Source organism: Gambusia affinis, linkage group LG23 (assembly GCF_019740435.1).
Source record: "Gambusia affinis linkage group LG23, SWU_Gaff_1.0, whole genome shotgun sequence".
In the NCBI taxonomy this organism is placed as follows: Eukaryota; Metazoa; Chordata; class Actinopteri; order Cyprinodontiformes; family Poeciliidae; genus Gambusia; species Gambusia affinis.
In genome coordinates, this window is record NC_057890.1 from 8,823,343 (window position 1) to 8,840,432 (window position 17,090).

General features: G+C 40.2%; 1 protein-coding gene across 3 annotated transcripts in view; it reads right to left on the reverse strand.

Moving 5' to 3' along the window:
• The window catches only part of nrcama (neuronal cell adhesion molecule a), a 52,866-nt gene extending 38,161 nt beyond the window's left edge, over window positions 1-14,705 (reverse strand). Inside the window, exon 1 of one of the 3 annotated variants that reach the window (XM_044107876.1) lies at window positions 14,269-14,705. The gene's annotated coding sequence lies outside the window, so the exon portion shown is untranslated. Of the gene's footprint in view, window positions 1-2,994; window positions 3,041-14,268 lie in introns of those variants that run through there. The other 2 variants (XM_044107882.1, XM_044107877.1) reach the window with 2 other exon arrangements.
• Window positions 14,706-17,090: the final 2,385 nt, after the last annotated feature.

Sequence of the window (17,090 nt, forward strand, 5' to 3'; positions counted from 1 at the left end):
GTCCTCGAACGTGACATAATTGTTAGCCTAATTAAGCAAACATTGGTTATGGTGTCAGGTTCAGGCATCCAGCATGCAAAGACGAGTAAATCGCCAATGCAGACAGAGCGCATGCGTGGCGTAGTGTGATCGCTGTAATATTTTGTGCGACTTCTCTGTGGCGAGCTTTAGCAATAGGGAACAGATGCAAAGAGACACAACATTCATGCTGGGGGCTTTTCAGGGGTTCTGTTTTTCCAAAACTTGCTCATCAGGTGGTCACGCTTTTCTCAAGGAAACAAACCGCTGGCACAAAGTAGAGTGACGAGTTAGAATCGGCATTAACTCACATCAGGTGGCACAAATGTTAAAGCCTAACAGACATTTGAAATGTCCCACACAGATAAATGTAATTATAATGATGATAAAATGGTTATGCTCGGTTGCCTTTTAGATTGCTCACAGTAATATCAGTATAAACGAGGCCTATAAACAAGACTTTATGAATTGACATATGGTTATAAACGGATCTTTGCAATGCGGTTATGACATTATTCCCAGGCTGCCATCCAACTTCCCAGCTGGTCACCAGCTGCCAATCCACATTTTACAGCGAGATGAAGTAGTAATGGGAGAGTGACATGAATTCAGTCGTCACCAGTGGAATAAATAGAAAATATCAACAGCAGTATTCAAAAGCCAAAGGATAAAAATGGAACTATTATTGTGGAAAATATGCCTGCAATAAAACCTTTCGGAAAATCCCATATGAATCAACACAGGAAGAATGGAAATTTATTAATAATATTAAAGACCACATCATTAATTTGCAAACTAAAAAAAGTATATTTTACTAAGCTCCTGCAGCAAATACCTGTGCAGCAGTGCACAACAAAAACTGATTATTTTATTGTTTTTAAGTGACTTACATCATGCTGCAGGTAGAAAGTTGTGGAGTTCGTTTTCTGTATTATTTAGCCACTTCAGCGGGAGCTTTGATCCCAGCCACCCTCCCGATTCAAACAGTAACGAATGAAAGACTTTACTGACCAAATTAGACCGGTCACTCTCACTGAGCCCGGTTCTGCTGGAGGTTTCTTCCTGCTTAAAGGGATTTGCTAATTTCCATATTCTTCCTCAGTATGAGGGAGACCTCAATGCAATTATCTACCCACTCTTGCAACTTGCTTGCTTAGAAGGAGGAAGTGTTGCCGTCAATACAAATAACTTTTAAGCATTTTTTTTTAACCAGTTGGCATTATGAATGGATTTGGATTTTCTTTTATACATTTAAGATCAAAGTGAATTGCGTGTCACTGAATCGAAACCGTTTCTATGTTCACTGAGTGCTTGTGTAAAAAAAGAAAAAAAAGAAAAAAGAAAGAAATCAGTTGGATTTTTTTTTCTTTCAAACTGCCTTCAGATGCCATTTGTGTGGAAAACGATGGCTATATAAATAAACTTAATTGACTAGATTTAATAGGACAGTAAAGTCATTACAAGTCAGCCGTTTCCTTAATGAATAATGCAATCAAGAGGCAACTGTTGAGGGTAATGGGGGAGCCAAGAGTTGATATCTGGAGGGAAACTTAAGGGATAATGACACAATTGTTTGTTGGGAGAAAAAAAATAAAATAAAAAGACACTGATCGAAAAAGATTACCAGAACGCTTTAGAGGCTTGTGACATTTATTATGGTAGGCAGTGTAACCTTAATAAAAAAATATCTTAAACACACGTCATTGTCTAATTTTGCCTCTCATCAGGAGTAAGTCGAAAATTAAAACTAATGAATAATTTTTAAATGCAGAATGCATAAAACTAGACAGAAGAGTAAAACTATTAGCAATAGCAAAATGCTAAATTTGATATTTGATGACTTTAAAATAAAAATATTAAACAAAAGCAGAGGAAATAAATATAGTATTCAATCTAATCTAATATTTTATCAGCAATGGGAATATTTATTGCTCTCATTTCTATTTATCTTTTAATAAAATCGGTAAGATTGTGTTGAATATTTCTGCCTTCAGCCAATTCCTATTAGTAACTCACTGTAGCACAAAAAACTATTCACTTCTTACTATTGAAGAAAGAAGGAAAAGGGAACGAAACGGTCACAACATATCACCATGGTGAGACTAAAACCATCTCATCTCAGACGGCAACCTTAAAGGCATGCAAGGGAAAGCAAAGACAGACACAGATGTTGAGGAAGGGGAGTGGAGGTAAATGAAAAGCAGAACAGTGGAAATAAGGAAACGAGGAACAAAAGCTCTATGAACAAAGGAAAGCAAACGTTGGTCTGAATGGACCTATAGGATGTGCGGAAGATGTCTAATATTGACCGCATGTCTTCCAGCTCACAAAGACAAAAGGCAGAACGAGGGAAGGAGATTGAGGCCTGCTAATATTAGTAACGCCAGTGGAGAGGGATTTCTCCACTGGTGTGATCCCATTAATTTAGGACTGGTGCAAAAAAAAAAAAAAAACATTTTTTAAATCTCATTTTGACAGTTGTGGAGCTGTGATGAGGAGCCGACACAAAAGATATCTGGGTGCAGACTGACACCCACATTCTGTCTGGCAGTGTAGCTGCAAGGAAGCGAGACTCGCATAAAAAAGATAATTTCTTTCAGACGGTTCAACTGAGGATTGAAGCCCTGATTGCAGTTTTATCACAAAGTCCCAGCTATCAGCTCTCTTCCTGGTGTCAGATCAGACAGAAGACTCTCAGAAGGTTCCTATTTTTAGAATATCATGTTGACTTTGCTTTTCAAAGTAGTTATTGTCAATAAATATATCATAGATTTTTTTAAATTTCTTTTTCTTCTTTTTTTTTTGCTGTCCCAGCCTAAATGTTTTACTGGCCCCCACTCATTTTCAATACAAGAGAAATAGGGGCATGCCATAATCATGGAGACAATCAGATGATTATGACGACTGTTTGTGTGTGTACAGAATTGGTGTATTTTTTTTTAAAGGGGCATGCCAGACACAAAGGCAACAAATTACCTTCTGCTGCCTTCTTGTTTGTGGCACACTGGGCTGGAAAGGGACTTGATGCTACCAACAGACAAAGCAGAACTCCGTTTAATCAGCGGCATTATTCTCCGTATTGGGTTTGTGCTCAAACTGAATCATTGCCCGCGTTCGTGCTTTCAAATTTATTTAAGTGTCGTGTTTGTTTACGGGGCTTGTGGTCAATTAAATCCCAGCTGCCACTCACCGTAGCCCCGAGCTTTGTCAAAATTACAGCATTCATTACGATGACAAAAGCAAATATATTGACGCTCCAGAGCACCGTGAGTCACGACTCCACCTGAGCAGCAAAATGAAAAGGGAACGATGCAACCCTTTTGTCTGGCGTCGTGGTTCAGGGATCGTGCTCATTGTACTGAGAACTCGGCGCGGTGCAGACAAATAAACCCCCTTAATTTGCTTGTTTTCTTTGCCCCGATTTCCATTAAACAAATTCTCCAACTACACTCACCTGCAGTCACATGCAGCGTACAAAACAAAAGCAACCAGCCCCGCCACGTTGTGCTGAAGAGCCGCAGGTCTGCAGCATAGCAAGACCAAATTCCTGTTTCCACTGACAGCATGGATGTTTCTACCGCTTTGGTTTTGACATGTTGGTAAAACATTCCTAAAACTCACAACTGGATGAAGCGCAGGGTCAACATGTCGCAGTTAAATAAGATCTTCGTGTTCATTATGTAACTTGAATAGAGTTTATAAAGTAATAAATTATTCTACACCCATCTCAAATTTGTGCCGTTATCACTGCTGTTCAGGTTTGTTTCTTGTAAATGTGGGATTTCAGTGACTGACGAACTTAGCAGAAAGCCTGACAATCAACTTTGGGCTTTTTTTTTTTTTTTTAAATGGCTGACAAATTTTTCCCCAGAGCTTTTTTGTAGGTGACAACAAAGCTTTTCAAGTTGATAAAATACAACCCAGAGTGTTCAGAAACAATCTTGTTCAGCGTCAGGAAATATTTTCCCTCACAGAACTTTCAAAATCTTTTGTTAGCAAAATTCAAAATTCTGCCACACAAGACAATAGAATGAAAACAAATGTAAAAGTGATGGAAGCTAAGGAGTAACAACATTTGCTTTATAGATTTGATATTTTTCAAGAACTTTCTCAATTGTCTTTGTTCTCACAGTACTGCGTTTTGGTGCTGGCACAGAAAGTCGGCCAGCGTTGCACAGGACATCTGCTGCCTTGGCACACACCCAACTGTGTCTGACAAAGCTCACAATCTGACATACGGTCGGCTATATGGACTTTTCTGCCCTTTTTTCTCTCTAAAATTAAACTGTACACAGTAAAAGTTATTCTACATCACCAAAACTGCAAATATTTTTCCAGTGACTGTAAACCTGCCAGTCAGCTTTTCCTTCTACTGTAGCCCGCAGTAAGAAAAAAAGGTAACACTTTATTTGACGGGTTGTGAATAAGACTGTCATGACACCGTCATAAACATAACATAACACCTGTCATGAACATGAGTAAGTCTTCATGAATATTTATGACTCAAACCGTCATTCGGTAAATCATGACACTTAAATATTATGTAGCTGTATGTTATTAAAGCTGAAGTATAATCGGTAATACTTTTATAACAAATTTATGTCAGATCATAATTTCTTGGTTAATGTCAAGTCGTCATAACGAAGACTTTTTGAATCATGTCAACTTTGTATTAAAAGCGTCATGATTTACCGAATGACACTTTATGACAACCGTCAAGACTGACTCATGTTCATGACAGGTGTTATTATAATTGCAGCTTATCGTTGGCAACAGATGCAAATGCAGAAGAGAATTTCAAACATTAATAGTTTGGGGAACGATTGAGAGCTCAGCAATGCGCTGCAGTAGACCAACCGAGTCAGCGAACCCGAGCGACTATCACTTCATCTCTCATCACACATGCATGCACAGACCCAGGGATATTCAGGGCTGGAACATGGTACTGAGCTTGGGGGGGGGGCAGCCAGACAGCATGGACTCACCACCGGAGAGGCTGCAGCCGCCTCTACACAAAGGCCCCAGTCAGCGATTTGGTACTTCAGACACAGACGGATGCTGCCTGCGCTAAAGTGGCTAGCTCAAAGCAAAGCAAAAGCCACTTTATATTGAGGACACACTGTGTACATACACTGTGTCAAAGCATCAAATTCATTCGGTTCTGGTCACAACCAAATCCTTCTGCTTGTGGCTGTTGGGAACAAAAGGCCTGAATGCGAGCGGCTTGGGCTGACGAGGAAAAGCGGAGCAAACCCACAGAGACCGCCGGTGCGACAGAGCTCACAGGGGATCATTTAACTGTGTAAAACCAGCGATTCTACATTCGGCTACACTAACGACCCCAGGGTTCCTGATTCTAATCCTAAAGTCAATTAACTTAGTGTCAATAAAACCTAAAGTCCTGCCACTTCACTGGATGTCTGATACCTGATCCTACGCTGTGTGAGGAGGCTTCAAATTATGACATACTGGTCATCAACAAAATACAAAATAGATCAAAATTCTGATTGTGAGCTGAATCGGCAGTTTTATGGAAATGCAGCCTTGTAAATGGAAGATGTCAAATTCTTCTAAAAAGAAAACAAATACAATCAATAATTTATCAGTAAGGAGACTCCTTAGCTGTTTGGCAACGATTCATCAAAAAGAGAAGCAACGCTTCTGAGCAACATCGTTGCACTGGTTCAGATTAACTACTTTGTCTTTGGTTGAAAATGACGCTGCACTTATTCAACTTTTGCTCAATATTTTCCCCTCAGAGATACGTTGCATTTCATTGTTATGGAACATGGCCAGAAATATTCATATTTTAAAGAAAAATCACGTCCGACGGCGAGTCGAATGTGAAAATCACTGGGTGAGCAGTAAAGACTGTTTATGGTAAGGGAAAGTTAGAAAGCTGCAGAACATATTGCTAAGTTGCATTTATCTAAAATTGGAAATAACAGCTATAAGTGTAAACAAATTATTTAAGTACCATGGGTCCAGGAGGCCTATGCTTGTAATAAACCTAAGGATAATTGTTGTTTAATGCAATGTAAAGGCTTTAGGTGGTGATAAGTGGAAAAGTTATTAAGAAACTACAACTACCATAAGCAGAAATAGCTTGTTATCACTAGCTTCACCACTATTTGCGGATATCATTACATGTTTCCCTAATAGCCTAACAAGGTGCCACTAAATTTAATTTAACGCTAAATTTAATAAAACAAGTTAGAGCTACAAAATAAAGCCTAAGAAAATGCAATGATGCAAGCCTTTGGTGTGAATTAATTTGTGTGTTTCTTCTTGCTTAAAACAAACCTGCAGTGAAATCAGTTGATGACTGGCAAGAGGAAGATTTTCCACTTGACCAACTTGACCGCTGGAAAAGTCCATCAGAAAGTGAAAAATCTGGTATTTTTCCTGATCAGCAAATCAGCAAAGTGCCACCAGGTAAAGACTCCGGGTTAGCCATTTTAAGAATCTGTTAAGTGTTTCATAAATTGATTTAAACTCAAAAGTGGTTTTCTTTTCTTTTTTTCTGAAGATTTGAAATATTTTTCTTTCACAGCCTCATCAACGGGTCACATCTGTCAAGTTTTCAAACAGCATATCTCTGAGGGGGACGAGCAGAAAATATCAAACAAAAGTTGAATAAGTGCAGCATCATTTTCAACCAAAAGACAGGTGGTTAATCTGAACCAAGGCTTCAAGGACACACCCTGGGCCACTTGATAGCTTGTATGCATACAGAGGAAGACACCATGGGAAAAAAAAAAAAAAAAGCATGCGATACCTATTTTGAAAAGTTAGCTGCTCTCCTTTGTTTTAATGGGCCTTTTGTAGAGGAAATATCTCACAGGTAACATGTATCCTATAGCTGAAACGGATGACCGGCTGGAGCAGATATGTAACAAAGCACAGGAGTTTCCTGAATTTTACTCTTGTTTCTTCTTTGTGCTCGGTTATCTCCTAGACAAAAACAGGTCCTACAAGGGCAGCTAAAGCTATGCGTTATGCATACCGCATATTTTTATACCCAACGACGATACCGCTGTCTGTTGAAATATCAGGTGTACAGAAGTGACATAATAAAGGCAGCTGCACAGCGAGACGCGGAACGTAAAAAAAAGTATCGGAATGGACAAAAAATAGATACCGGGGTGCTTTTAGCCAGAGGGTAGAGAAGAAGGGTTGGCTTGCGTTTAGCTGGGTGAAGGTTAAATGGGCTTTGTGAGTCACGGATGAGACCGGAGAATGGAGGAGAAATAGAGTGGGATGAGAGTCAATTCCAGTAGCGTACATATGGTGGGAAAATGGTGTGGAGGAAAGAAGGTTTTGCAGGTCCTCCCAGGTGTCTGAGTAATTGTAATTTGTGAAATTGTAGAGAAATCTTCCGCTGACAAAAATTTTAGAAAAAAAAAAAATTCTACTTTTAATTCACGGATATTTGATTAAAAAAACTAGTTAGGCAAAAATCCATCCTTTAAAAGCAACGGTTCCTATCCCTTTAGTTCAGTAGTCCATGACTTCCTATTTGTCTGGGTTAAAGAGAATCAGTCACTCTTTACATTAGGTAAGGCAATTCAAAGCTGGCAATAAACCACAACTTTCCTAATGTTGTATAATCGCAAAAAAAATGTCTAAAAATAAAGTTGGCTATCAACTGTTGCTACGTCCCAACTTCTCTTTTTCACTTTTGACATTTCCCACATCTGCCTTGAAAAAATTCAAAGATGTTTGTTTGACTGTGACCCGCTCACCCTACAGACTGACCATGACTAATGCAGACCGACACGGACTTTCCCCGATGGGGACTTGCGGGAAAAAAAATTCGGGCAAAACATTGTGTCCACACCTAAAGTTAGAGCAACAATTTAAAAGTTTAAAACAAAATCGGCAGTTTCCGAAACATCTTAGGAACAGAAGTTTTAAGTCAAATTAGAACAAGACTGAACTTTTACAACAAGCAAAAGAAGAAAATTCCTCCAATCTTCCTCCACAGAGATGTAAAAGACTCATTGCCATTTGCCACGAATGGCTGATGACCGTGTTGATGCTCAATCGGTGGTTTGGTGGGAATATTCAATATTGGTTTAAACACATTTTACCCCTTCATGAATTAAAAAAAAAACTATTTAAAAACTCAGAGTAAACTCATTTACTCTGATTTAAATGTTTCAGGGCTGAACTTTGAGGAATCAGATTAGAAAGACGGATCGTCTGCTTCCTGCAGAAAAAAAACCCAAAACAAAGATGCCTTGGAGTGCTAGCAGAACAGCAGCTAATGAAGTAGAAAATGGCCCAATCACAGTCTGCTCCTCCATTTGATCACATACACCCACTGAGAGTCACAAAAACAGGGACAAACAGTTGTTGATAGAAGTACATCAACTAGAAATCACCAAGCCAGGAAATTAACCTAACTTTGAAGGCCAAACCTGCAAAGAAGCACTCACGGACTTCAGCTGACTCACTTCTTTAGTTGAACTGCAGTGAGCTCAGATGCTAAGACAGCAAACCGGGAAGCATTGTGTCACGTAGCCAAAAGCCAAGGTGAGTAACGCCGCAAAACAACCACCTCATCAGTTCCAAGGGTAAAAGTGACAGAGAAGACACAGCAGCTGGACTGGCATGGCATGACTTTATCACCGAGGGGAAATGCCACTGGAGTATACCATGGCAGCAATCCAGCTGCGTCGAATCATGCCGAGTAAGGATAGACGTCATACAGCAGAGATATGTACCCTGCAGTAAAATAAAGCCATGAAAACGATCCTCAAACTTTCAGTCCTCATTAGCTGTTTGATTAAGTGTATTGCTGTGGAGACAAATCAAGAGATTTCTGTTGTCCCCGTTATCCGGCAGCTGTTTCAGCTCCAGTTAAATTAAAAGTTAAGGACTTTTCCCGCTAATGTGGAAAGATTTTTTATGAGTGCAGATGCCCCCTTTCTTGACTTTCCTTAATTGCTTTACAACGCAGACAAGACGCATCTTTAGGAGACGAACGGCCTCTGCATGGCGACATCTGCTCCTGTTCTTCGTCCACCGCGTCTGTGTGCTTATCTTCTCCCACAAAGACATTCTTTCAGTTCAAGGAAAGGACTGTCGGTGAAGACAGAGTGGCCTCAGAGCAGCCTCCCCTGGGGGGAGTCAGGCAAGTAGGGCTGAGAACTTTTGAGGACCGCCATCAATTGGAGATAATATATTTACCACTTCATGATGACAGAGACTCACCGAAGTGTGTTCCTCTAACAAACAAGACTAAAAGTTCATTTTATACAGAAAATATGGCTTACACCGTGCAGCAATTTCCACATTTTATAATGGGATTTAAAATAGGTATTTAAAACTTTACACAAAATTCAGTATTTTTATTTTTTCACTATACGAGTCCAAAAAGTATTCCGTCTCATTTGAATACTATTAATGAGACTACTACTAATACTACTACTTAATGAGCTATTAAGTGCATTTTATTACCACAAATGGAGCCACCTTATGTGGCTCTGTTACATAAAGTACAAAACTGCAACGAGGTTCAACACACAAGATGTGAAGAAGTTTAATGAACTTTAACTGTGACCAGTCTGGCATGTCAGTGTTATTTGTCAACTGTGTTTCAGAGAGATTAGAAACTAAATATCATGAAATGCAGTACAATTCATGTAGAGGCATTAAAATAGTTTTTTCATACTAGTGTTTTCTGTTGTATAAAAACAAGAGAAAAACTCCAAGGGCTAATAGATGTAACATTTTACAGTAAAACCATTTTTCCGAGGCAGAATGGCTCCAGCACGTTGCTGCACACGACCGTCTGAAACCGGCTGGGCTTTTTAGAGTGATGAGAGGAACTCCTTAAGGATTCCAGTGACCCAAATCTGTACTAATGATTTTAAAGCTGCGACAAATATTGAGGTGCTGGGAGAATGATATTATGCGTAAGGCGAGAATACGACGAGCTAAACGCCGACCGCTGAAATTTTAACCCTCTCTCTCCTTCTCCTTTATTTGCTGTTAAGTTTGGTTTAAGCACAGTATGTGACGAATGGAGTAAACAAGTCCATTGGAATAAAGGAATATTTGAAAGAATAAATTATATTGTGGCCAAATTTTTGATAACGCGCAACTTTGCTTTGTTTTCCTCAGATGCTGTTTAGTATTTGCAATAGTAGCAGCCTGTTTACATTGAATGTTGATTTTTTTTTTTTTGATTGTTAAATTTTAATAGTACTCATCTTTTTGACAATTTTGGCATTTTCAGCAACTCTCCATGCTTCATCTGGTTCATAAACAAGCAAAATATCCAAAGAGTAAAAGTCAGTCCTCGTTTGACAGACATTCTTATATTTGACCGTCTGATTCAGGACTTCAAACGGTCAACAATTGTCTTAAAAACCTCTTTCACTTTGCTGCTCTGAAGACTAGTTCTTTAGGCTGGTAGATCTTGAGCAGACATTTTTGGGTGGATTCTAATAGACATTTACAAGTTTGCTCTAAGACTCTCCAGCCAGACAACTTGATGACATTACCTGACAGCTTGTAGCTTGCTTCTCAGAGGTTGAAGCATACACCAGGGTCGAGCTAAGAGAAAAGTTTTGTCTGATTGTCTATGACTAATCAAGCAAGCCAGCCTTGTTTTTTACAGAGTTTTCCATTCTTCCAAGTCCTGTTTGGGTTTATTTTGGCAAGTGAAAAAGTTATACAAACCTTACCAGTATTCAATGCGAGCTAAACGTCAAACTTTTAAAAAGTTTAGAGCACAGTTTGATTGTAAATAGAATGGATATGCACCACATTGCATCTCCTCAGCTACCATAAATTCAATTAAAATGTATTTTTTTGATCATTTTATGTGCACGTGTCCATTCAGTTTTGGAAGACAGCCTTTCCCATCTCTTTAGGCCATCTTGTATAGCTATTCCATGTCTTATTTTCTTGAAAACGGTTGGCTTTAAAGCCTAACATATGGTAAATGTTTGATACTAAAAGCTTCAACTTCAGCAATAACCAGTTCTGTTACACAGACAACTACAGCCAAGCCACCTAAAATGCATCACCGCCTGTATGCCTTTCAAAACATGAAATCAAATCAGCCGATGTAAACTGGACGCACGTTCTGCACTGGGACGACCATAACCAGTCCGACAACTTTTCCGCTGATCAACTCCGGCTCTTTACTGGCAGACTCAAACCTTCTGCTGGCGTTCCTTTCTGACAGCGAGACAATTTTGTTCCTTTAAGGCACATTTACCGCATCATTGCTTTAACTTCATGTGCAAAATTCAGTAAATTAAACGTGCTTATATCTCTCACGGCGGTTTAGGATGTTTAATTTATTCTAATCATTCATAGCCCATATCAAGTTTGTTCTAGCACAGCTGCATGGCTTTAAATTGTATACACTGAACAAACTGTGCATAGTCTACAGATGCAGAAAAATACCCAGGTAAATATGACACCATTATGCAAAACTGAGTTTCTTACAATAGTAATAACATCCTTTTTAAAAAGAACTAAAAAGCATCAATAAAAAACCATCTGTCCTGTGGAGAAAACAGTATCAACAACAACAGCAGCTGCTTTCTTTCAAATCAACCATCAGTCTTTGCTTTCACCCCCATTTTCCAATTCATCAATCTTCAGTCAGTCTCGCCGATTTAATGCGTCGCAACGATGTAATGAAAACAGCCATCCAAACACGTTCAGCTGCGAGTCGCAAGGCACCGAGGCCGTTTATGCTCCTCCCACCTCCAGGAACTCACCATTATCGCTGCAGGGGGCTATTAACTCAAAGTGTTCAGGGGGATGTATGATGCTAATTACGATTACTGGGCTGCAGTTTGGATAAGAAGATGTCCAAAAACATTCACGAAAACCTTACAGTGACTGGTGTATTTATTTATTTATTTTTTGCTGTATTTTGTTTTTCATGTTGCTTTCTTGTCCATTTTCATGTCTTAAGATTTAAGAGTTCATCACCATCAGCATCTGCAACACTTTCCTTATGGCTGCTTATGAAGAAAATAAACTAAACCTCTGGGGATGAATTAATTGGAGGCATTGTTTCCTTGTTTGGGTACTGCCTAAGGCAAAACAGGCTATGAGAACATAAATCTGGAAAAGGACACTGTACAATATCTTGTACTAATATTTAAACAAATTGTTTATGAAATTGTTCGTGAAAAACATCTTAAAAATGACAGATAGCATCTTTTAAGATGTTTGTTTACCCTGTTGGAAGCTAAAACTTAGTTGACCACTTTGGGACAATCCTAAACTCTGAATAGAGTATTGATGTTTGTGATCTAAAGTAGGTATTTAGAAATAATGCTCAGAATAATGTGAAGAACTCAATATTGCTGTTAACAAACAGCAAGTCATAGCAAAGGTTTATAAACACTATTGCTTAAAAAAGGCAGGTATATATATATTAGACTTCTATTTGTACATCTGTTCGCAGGATGACTAATATGGGGACTTGTAGAAATAAAAAGAAATTGTAAGAAGAGACATCTAAAGTTCACGTTAGCTTCCTTGCTATGGAAAATCTTAGCCAAAGATTTGTTTGTTTTCATTTTCTCATGTAGCCTCCTCAGAGCCGATAAAATGATAGATTTCCCTGCACCCAAAGAGACTGAAAGGACATTCATGCATCGCCTTCATCTTTGGATTGTCCCATCGCGTACAGGTACGGCAAACAGAATGAGGAACGCGCCCAAGCCAACCATAAACCCTTATCCACTCGGCTTCCCGTCTAATGAGCCGTGGATGAAAACAGAGGAGAGCTGGGATGGTGACACCACATCTGCCGTGAGTAATGGCTCCGAGCTGACTCTGCTGTGACAGCCTGGTGGTTGGGATGGGGTGGCGGGTGGAGGGGTAGCTGTCAGAGGAGACGGAACCCACGTCGTCTAATCTCCTACTGTGAGAAGAACTCGACAGAGGTGGAAGCAACGGCCGGCAGCACCAACACTCACAGACACACACACACACACACACACACCACATATACCTTGCCAAGGTATGAGCTGATTTGTTCTGTAAATGATTCGTCATCAAGCTAAATCAACAACACTGCAGTAGTCAAATAAAAGGTGAGTTTTGGCAAACCAGATTTCCCAGATCAGAATCTTATGACGGATTTATTTCTATTAGTATTTATTTTTGTAAAGGTTAGAAAGGAAATGAACTTCTCTACCATAGCACTCATACATAGCTCTGACAGCTACATATTCTGTTCATCTATCAATATGTTTTCCAAACATTTAGCCACCCTTCCTTCTCTATAGAGGTTCTACATTTGGATCCCAGTAAGTGACCAATATATGCCTAAAATATCTTAACACTGAGAGCCAAGCCTGTCAAAATATCATGATCTGACATAAAGAAATGAGTAGAGACCCAGTTGCTGTATGCATCCACTCTGTCACTGAGCAACAGTGCAATTGTTTATTGTGCAACACATACTGCCAGAGTGAGAGAGGAAAATGTTCCAATATGCAATCTCTGAGCATCACTTCTCTGATTTGCCATGTCATGCATGACAAATTCACGCTCGTTTAAAATCTTGGGTCAATTTTCAATTATGCCGACTGTCAAAATCGGTCAAATTAGCCACACTGTGGCAACAAATTACATTTTCTATGCGCTTAAAAATATATATATGGACCAGATCAGGGATTAGATGCGATTCCGAAAGCGTGAAGAGTTAAAACAAGGCCTTTGTTGTCTTTCATTAAGTCCAAATACAAAAAGGAAACTCGGAGGAGGAGGAGGAGGAGGAGGAGGAGCAGGAGCGGGGCTTCCAGCTGGCTTCGTCCGACCATCCGCTCAGCTTCTGCGGGGCCTTCCTGCACCGGCCGGCAGTAGGCAACACAAATCCTGCCGCACCACCGGCGGGCTAAGGTGGGATGGGGAGGGGGCGAACCCACAACACACTGCCTTCCCTCCCTCCGCTCGCCTTTGATGGCAGCTCCTCAAGATGCAGTGCGTGCGGCGCAGCGAGCGCCCAGACCGCAACGGTCTCTCAGCCTTTGATGCTCCGCAGAATCGACGTTAAAAACAAGCGCGCGCGATCTCCCGTCCTCAATCACTCGCACCTGACGTCGTTCTCGATCCTAATTACGATAGTGAGGATGCCGCATCCAAATAATGACTTGAATGACTACCCGCAATATACATTTTTTAATCAAAACAATGGGAAATGAAGCCATCATTTTTTTGAGGAGGGAAAAAAGAGAGAGATAATCGCATGTCCTCACTTACCGTTTTCTGCAGTCCGGTTGCAGTTTCCCTTTTCTTTCAGCGAGTGTGTCTTGATGCTGCTGGAAACGATGAGGTGTGTGTGTCTTTGGAGGGAGCGTGCCCCTGCTGGTGCGTCCGTCCCCCCTCAGCCCAGCCGCTGCAACAGCAAGCTGTGTATTTTCACCAGCTTCCCCCGCCGCTGTCATAAGCAGCAGCTGAGGAGACGATCTATGTTTGGGAGGGCGCACTCTATTGCGAAAAACACCACCGCTCTCCTGTGTGTTATTCTTTGACATTTTTTAAGATTTCTGTTTTGTATTATTAATGCCAGGATCAAATTTTGTGAAATAAATTATTTCGGTGTATTCATTTATATTTTATTATCTTTCACGTTCTCTTTGATTGGAAAATAAAGCGACTTTTTCTTTTTTTATTATTATTATTTAAAGTTTAAATTTTACTATTCGCAGCTAAAGATGACTACCGGAAAACGTTTGTTCCAACAGAAACCTGTATATCAGAATAACATCCCACTGACAGATCTTCAAGTTAAATTATCTTCAGAGAATAAATATACCGCACCTACAGCGCCCCTCTTCTAATGAGCGGCGTAAATGGGAAGTGCAAAACTTAAGATAAATATTGGAAACAAAAAACTTCCAGAAGAGTGGAGTAAATCCAAGATTGTACAAGGAAGGACCTCAGCAAAATTTCACAGGTTGGGGGCAGCTGGAGGCAACTTCATTCACTCTTTGTCTTTGTCATTTTTAATTCTTGAATAACTTTGTTAGTAGCTATGTTATCACTTTCAACAGTGGTGTGTGAATGTCTAAACTGCTCTACAATAGATCAACAACATTAAAATCAGAACCACCAGACTGCCACACAGCTTTCTGCTTAGAATTGTTTAAATGACAGCACCAGGATTGGATGAATCCAAAATGGGGCATAACACTTGTGAAATGGTTTCATTTCCCTCCCCATCTCTCACCAATGTAATTCACATTTTAAGTAGCAGAGGATTCCTCTAAAACAGCAGATTTCACCAACACTTACCTCTCGCAAAAGTAGTCATACATTGGGTGAGTGTCTCTTTCAAGCAATAAGTTATTTTATATGAACAAATTGGAGAATTGACCATGAGAGCATAATGTGTGAAAATGTGCTAAAGGTGACGCTTACATAGACTGACGGATCTCAGACTTAATCTTTTGAGCAATATGGGCTTATAAGAGATGGAGTCAAGTCACTGGGTGCAAAAAGAGCCAACTGCACACAGGATAACAAAATAACTCTGGGTTGAGACTTTCTACTAAGCACACCGCAGCTCCACAGCGTGTTACCTTAGTTTATCTTTCAACACTATCTTACTGTTGGGGGGACAAGACTCCATAAACGTCCAAACTTTACACCAGTGGGCACAGGCACCTTTGACAAGGATGCGTTTGTGTGTCCCCGGACTAACCGACTGGCAGGGATGCGCGGAGGGCCACACCACTGTGTAAATGTTTCTGCTGAGAGAGGAGACGTGAAGGCGGCCCCCGTGTTTTCCTTGCAGACATACCACCCCAGTGCCACAGTGCTCTCCGAAGGGAGTGCTCTCAACTTACCCACGCCTTAAGCAGACGTTGCAGGAAGCTCAGAAAGCAAATCACTTGAAAGACAAAACGTTGACTCTCACAGCCGTTTAACACTAGAATTACCAGAGAAGGGTCATTTGACATTTCTACCATTGGAGCCCAGAGGAGGTCGAAATCCCTGGTAATGCTAGTGTTAACCCTCATTGGATCCACTCCAGAGTTTCTATTAGGAGCTGGCCTGTTTAAACAAAGACCAAAGATAAATCAGGAGGGGACCATGTTGCTTTGACACTCACCAGACTTAAGCTCCCCTACTGGTGTTGTTTACACGGCAGCCATCTTGACTTGATTTGATAAACGCCGACGTGAAGCAGTCTTCAGTCTTCCCGCTGTTGATGCATCTGGGCCTTTCTCACACACCTTATGCTGGCAGGAATCGGATGAAAGACCGGAAACTACAAAGAATGTTTTGCATTTGCTCATCAGGTGCCAGGCTTCAGAAAGGTTTATTTGCGGGACCCAATCAGCTGCAACCTAGAATGTGGAGATGTGTTCAGAAGTGGCTTCGGTAAAAACAATTAATGTCAAGACTTTAATTACGTTGGCAAGAAAAAAAGGATATTTGTTGTGACAAATTGTGACAAAGTTCAGTGTGTAAGAACACTTGCTGCCCAGATTAAACAGTGAAAGACAGTTTAATGTGCATTTCAAAACGACACACATCCATAATAACACAAGATCACACAACTTGTACTAGATGAGGAGATTGTAAGCCTATCACATCCTTTCGTGCATGACAAAAATACACTCGTAGCAATAACACATACACACAGCAGACCGGCTTCATGCTGTGTTTCTGCCAGATCCGGGACAATTATAGGCAAGCGTGGGTACATCGACAATATTGTAAATAAGACAGAGCTACAACAGTTGCTAGGGAACGCCACCGGACCACACAATCCAACCCGGCTTGTGGAGGAGGTGGGAAAGAGATAGACAGGTCCTGCCACAGCAAGCGACTAATGACACGGTGATATGAGTGAAGTAAATGTATTTTTGTTGCATGTAACAGAGTTTTGGCATTTTGGCTTTTAAAAACTCTGAGAAAACTTGTTGACAGACTTAAAGATTTCACAACTTTAAGCACCATCAGGTATTTATTCCTAAAAATAAATACCACTTAAACTTGAATGAAACTAAATTATTTTACTGGAGATGCTACAAAGAAATGGACATTTCCACTGGTTTTTATATAAACCTATG